At 42.6% G+C, this 5,473-nt stretch overlaps 1 protein-coding gene and 1 long non-coding RNA gene across 2 annotated transcripts in view; one reads left to right on the top strand and one right to left on the bottom strand.

The window, feature by feature from the left end:
* Nucleotides 1–709, bottom strand: part of LOC116694941 (uncharacterized) — a 20,008-nt gene extending 19,299 nt beyond the window's left edge. The window contains exon 1 of the long non-coding RNA XR_004333319.1: nucleotides 699–709. This is a non-coding gene — a long non-coding RNA (uncharacterized LOC116694941). The remainder of the gene's footprint in view (nucleotides 1–698) is intronic.
* dab1a (DAB adaptor protein 1a) overlaps nucleotides 1–5,473 on the top strand; it is a 206,856-nt gene that overhangs the window by 107,662 nt on the left and 93,721 nt on the right. The window lies entirely within an intron of this gene.

Below are 5,473 nucleotides of genomic sequence, written 5' to 3'. Positions count from 1 at the left end.
ACCCTGTAGAGATCTGAGGAGCAGTTACCATAGTCCTCAGAAATCCACAGTTTAAAATGCTCACGCAAATGAAGTCCAAGGCAACGGATATCCGGCCTAAATGAGTGAAATCCGGCGGAATTTCCGTTTGCAACGTAGCAATCCCACAAGTGGAACGTCATGGATATAAACTACAGACAGACTATTGACTAAATACTCTTGTGGTGAGTATTCAATAAAAAACAGAATTGGATAAAATAAATACATAAATATAAATAAATTGCAGTTTGTGGTAACTGTGCAGTAATCGTCATTTGAAGGATGTGATGGTCAATAATTGCATGTGTGGGCTGAAGGAACGGTTTCCAGAAGAGTCGGTGGAGGTAGCGGACTCAAATCATATTTGAATCATGACATAACACACAGTTTGTGGAGCACTGCTGATGACGGAGTTGGATAGTTTAATTTAGGCTAGTAAAATGATACCACACATGGTGTACTGTAGGTAAACCTATGATATGATGATAAACTATGATGAAATATATAGCCACTGTTATGAATGAACTACTCAAACTAATGAAGCAAATCAAACAAACACAATTCTACCAATAGCATTACAGAAATGCCTAAATGAAAATAACCACAGTGGTTCATTAACTTGATTATCAATACATTGGTTTCCTACATGCATAAAAGTTGGCTCTTTAATTAGATTGTACATTTCCCAAATTAAAGCTTAATTCTCAAAGTACTACAATACACACAGAAGACATTTTGCACTCACACAACACAAGACAATACATAAAACAGTGACTTTATATCCAAAAACAATTCCAATAGTGTGTAGTCGCTGCTCTCAGACGCACAGGGCAGGTCTGCCCAGACATGTGAGGGAGGTCCCGGAACATTAAGTTCATTACACACACAGTGATGTACTGGCTGTCTTTGACACAATGCTCCTTGTCCTGAGCCCATGTGCTGTTCAGTCTGTTGCTTGCACCAATCGGAAGCTTATAGATTATATTCTGTATAAACCTCTCTCTTTAGACATAAAGTTTGTCACTCTTTTACCAGGAGAGGCTGTTTGTCCCAGCGTTTGGACTTTTGGAAGTTTTTTGGGTGTCAGAGGTTGAAGGGAACGGTCGTGTTTTGCTGCTGGGAGTTTTGTTTGGGAGTTATTTTCCTATAAAGGAACATGTATCAGTGGAGCTCTGTAATGCTCTGAAATGCTCCAGTAGGGCTGGGAACTGGACTTTGATACTTTTGTTTTTTAAGATTATTTTTTGGGGGTGGCAGTAGCTCTGTCAGCAGGGTTGGGAACCGGAGGGTCGCCGGTTCAAGTCCCCATACGGACCAAAGTATGGTGGGGGGCTGGTTGCTGGAGAGGTGCCAGTTCACCTCCTGGGCATTTCCAAGGTGCTCTTGAGCAAGGCAACCCCCAGCTGCTCAGGGCACCTTTCCATGGGCGCCCCCCCCCCACTTGGACATCTCTCCATTAGTGCATGTCCTATAGGTACTGAGTATGTGTGTGTGTAATTCAGGCCTGTGCATAATAACAAAAGAGTGAAAACATTGTAATTTCCCCTTGCGGGATTAAAAGATAATAATAATAATAATTATTATTATTATTGCATAGAGACAGAGGATAAACATGAAAGGGGCAAATGGGGCGAACGCTCTTAGTGGGTGAGCCAGAGCTCGCCCAAACTTTGATACTTTTATGGCACGGACTTAATTGCATTGGTTCTATCAGTGTAAAAAGTGCCTTGTCATTCTGTGCCAAATTTCGACACAGGAAGTGAATCTCATCAGCATCAGTGAGCCAGTAAGCAGGCTGGATGCTTGTACCAAGATTGACTGATGCTTGTGATTGGCTGTCTAATGTTACACGTTTGAGAGGCATGCAGTTACGCCCAGAGATGGGGCTTGTGTGTGTGTGGGGATTGTTGTATTTTGAGGAGTTTTGAATGAAAGTAAAGATTTGTACCATCATTTCTTTTTCTTTTGGTCAAAATGGATTTTCTGAAATTGGTATCAGAAAAAGTATCGTTCAGGTACCTGTCCTGATTCAAGTATCCACGTTTTGAACAATAGCTGTCCCTATGCTCCAGGTCTGGTAAAAAAACAGTAGGAGACTGTAACAAGGTATCAGTGAAAAGTTGTAGTTTGATTACAAAGTAACTTAAAAAAGAGACTAAGAAAAGCTGTCCTGGCCAATATTAAATTAGATATCAAAATAACTGAGCAAAACAAAAGCTTCCAAACAAGAAACACTCCAGCTTTCTCTGTTACTAGCTAAGTTTCCATCCACTTGTTGATCGAATTATCTGAAGTTCGTTAAAAAAAACTGTGAATAAAGCTGGTGAAAGTGTTTCCATCCAACGGCTTTAAAGCCAATAAAAACCTGTGCCTAATGACGTCACATGCTGTTTTCAATCAAATTGGCATATTGAATTGATTTTAGACATTTTCCATTCATTTTTGCACTGAATTGCACAACATTCAACTACCAACTTTTGCGAACAAAGCTTTTCTAGACAAAATGGATCGCGCCGTCTACCAACAAATGATCAATATTGCACAAGTTGCATTAGTGCTTATGTGTCCGCTGATATCAACAGCGACATATCAAGCTATAAAAAGAAAACGACACTATCAACACATCCCTATGATGATGCAGATGCAACTTGCCTTTTATTGTCCCTCCAGCACCGCTGCAAGACTCTTTTTATGTCTCGCTGTTTGAGCGCCTTCCATTTACTCAGCAGGATGTCCCACAGCTTGTCCTAACCTTTGTAGGCAATTTCCTTTGAGTTCCTGATAAATTAAATTCAAAAAATCTCTTGTCTTCTTGCTTCATCTTAACACCCGCTATGTGTGCAGTCAGAGAGGAAACACTGGGCAGAAACTAAAATTTCTTCTTCTTCATTTTGTTGCGAGTTACCATAAAATGACCTAAATCTTAATTGCAATTAATTATTTATTCGGCAAATGACATTTCCATCAGCGTTTATTGCATAAGCCATATATAGATCAAATCTGATGAGACTGAACGTATTTCCTTTGAGTCGATATTCACGACATTCCATGGAATTTTACTGTTTCCAAAGCCTCTTTGGTTTAGGATTCAATGATGCTACCTTCCTTTCCCCCATACTGACCCATCAGTCTCTGCTGGCAAAGCCTGGTTTCTTAATGGTTAGGAGGACAGCCTTGGTGTAGCAGCACAGATCATAACAATTTATCCGGACTGAGGAAAGGGAAGGAGGAGGGAGAATCCACCGAGAAAACCAGTTTTTTTAGTCTTCCACACACTTCTTTCTCTGGCACTCTATCTCTCTCTCAGCAGGGGATTGTTCTGTTCTTCTGCAGTTATCTCTGAGGCTCTGTGTGTCATTTTGGTAGTAATTAAACTATCTGTTAAATCAGGGACGCAGAGGCTTGAGGAGGTGGGTCTCGGCTACTTTTATAGCAGAATCTTCGGGAGCAGCAAGGATGAAATACCATGATAATTCTGACTGGAGAAAGGTTCTGCTGAGTGAATCTCTGTATGCATGACAGCTAAAGCAGGAGAACTATTGAGAGAGACATCGAGGCCAAAGGTATAAAGAGAGTGTAGACAGAGGGAGAAGCAGAGAGAGGTAAAGAGAGAGAGAGAGAGAGAGCGAGAGAGAGGGAGAAAGAAAACAAAATAGCGTAAAACGCTGAGCGCAGGTTGCTTTATGTCGTCTGGTATCAGGGGTAGTATTTGGAGGCTGGGAGCCAATATGAGTGAGATGAGGGGAGGCGAGTCTGCAGAGCCAATAAATTATGGGCCTTCAAGCCCCACTTTACATTAATGGAATGTGCAGCGCTGCTCTCTCCAGTCGGCCGCTGAGATTAAAGAGTAGGGAAATGGCTGTGGACAGGCTCTCCCCGGCCTGGGCTCTCTGTGTGATGTGGGCCTTCAGAAACCTTCAGAGTTGCCCTGTGGTACACAGGGCCATCAAATAGCAGCGGCTGTTAATGGAGGTCCAGACTGAGCATTTTAGTTAAACAAAAAAAGACATCCCAACAAAACCTTTTTGTGATCACAAGCCACGGGCTTTGGTGCTGGCGAGCCAGAATAGGTGGCTCAGCAGTAATGCCACAGAATCCTTGCTTGGGTTGTTGATTTGAAACACTGTGTTAAAGATCTGCTTCTGGGAAAGTCAACCTAGATATACAGTGGGGTACTCTGAAGATTTCTTACAGATTATGTGGGATAAAGTGTGCGAGTATGAGAGAATGGCTGAAGCATATCTATCTAAACCCTGCTCTCTTCCTTAGCCCCCGATCCCATTACCCCCCTATTCATCTCTCAATTGAACCGAGCCACCGCTGTGCCTCTGCCTGTCTCCTAGTGGTTTTAGACTTGTTTGATGGAATCAGATGCATCTGGGAAGATTCAATTAAAATGCCGTTGCCTTTCTTAACTACTTCTCATTGCTCGCATGTCTCCTGCCAGTGTTTTAAAGTGATTACACACAATTATTTCAATTAGATGTCAGGAAGTAGTGCCATCATCATCAGACAGCAATCAGGTTGTGGTGGAGCAGTGGGAGACAGAAAGCGACAGCTTCTCTCATTCTCTTTCATTAAAGATGGAGGGGAACATTGCAGATTTGCTTCTTCCTTATTTATTTTTTTCCCTTCCATTTTTCACAATGTGGCACACTTTAGGAACGCCAAATAAGACACTTTTGTACTCCCTGCAAGTTTTTCTCATCTCTGCTAATGAATGAAATCCTCTTCTGGATCTCTTTCTGAGCATCGGGTGACTGAGGGATTGAGTGAGACACAAAGGGAGAGCAGGCCTCCTGTTGTGTCCTGGATAGAGTCAAATAGAGCGGGAAGAGAGAGAGAGAGAGGGATTATACAGACAGCCTTCTGGCTGTACTTTACAGTGCGGAGCAGCTACACTGTTACCTGAATGAACGCCTGTTTCACAAAAATGTAGTTCAAATAGATGCTGACGGAAAGAGTGACATTGTGATTCACATCTCTCCCCCCCACCCCCTTCCTTTTTTATGTATAGCTACTACCACCCCCCTACCCCCCTTCTTAACTTCTTCCTTTAAGTTCTTTTTCAATCCTTCCTACTTCATGTAATGCAAGTACATACAGTTAATTACTGGTATCATAGTGCAAAATGGATCTTACTACTTAACATTAAGGAACAACTTACTTTGTGTTCTTCCATGGCGATCAGCAAGAATTCCTGAGTTGAGCGGTTTGTGATGGGGCGTGGTGGTCTGTGTTTCTGTTGGGAGATCCAGTTTACTGTCTTTGAGGAGCAGAATATGCTGTAGGAGCTCCCACGGGACTAAGGTATGGCAACAGAGCTAGCACAGGAGCTGCTGGGGCTCTGTGTTGTGATAACAGAGGCTTTGCAGGTGGAGACACACACCGCATAATGAACAACCCACCGCCCACTGCAGCACAGGATGCACACACACACACACACACACACACA

The sequence above is a fragment of the Etheostoma spectabile genome, chromosome 9 (genome assembly GCF_008692095.1).
Source record: "Etheostoma spectabile isolate EspeVRDwgs_2016 chromosome 9, UIUC_Espe_1.0, whole genome shotgun sequence".
Taxonomy (NCBI): domain Eukaryota; kingdom Metazoa; phylum Chordata; class Actinopteri; order Perciformes; family Percidae; genus Etheostoma; species Etheostoma spectabile.
This window is presented reverse-complemented; position numbering and strand designations above follow the sequence as displayed.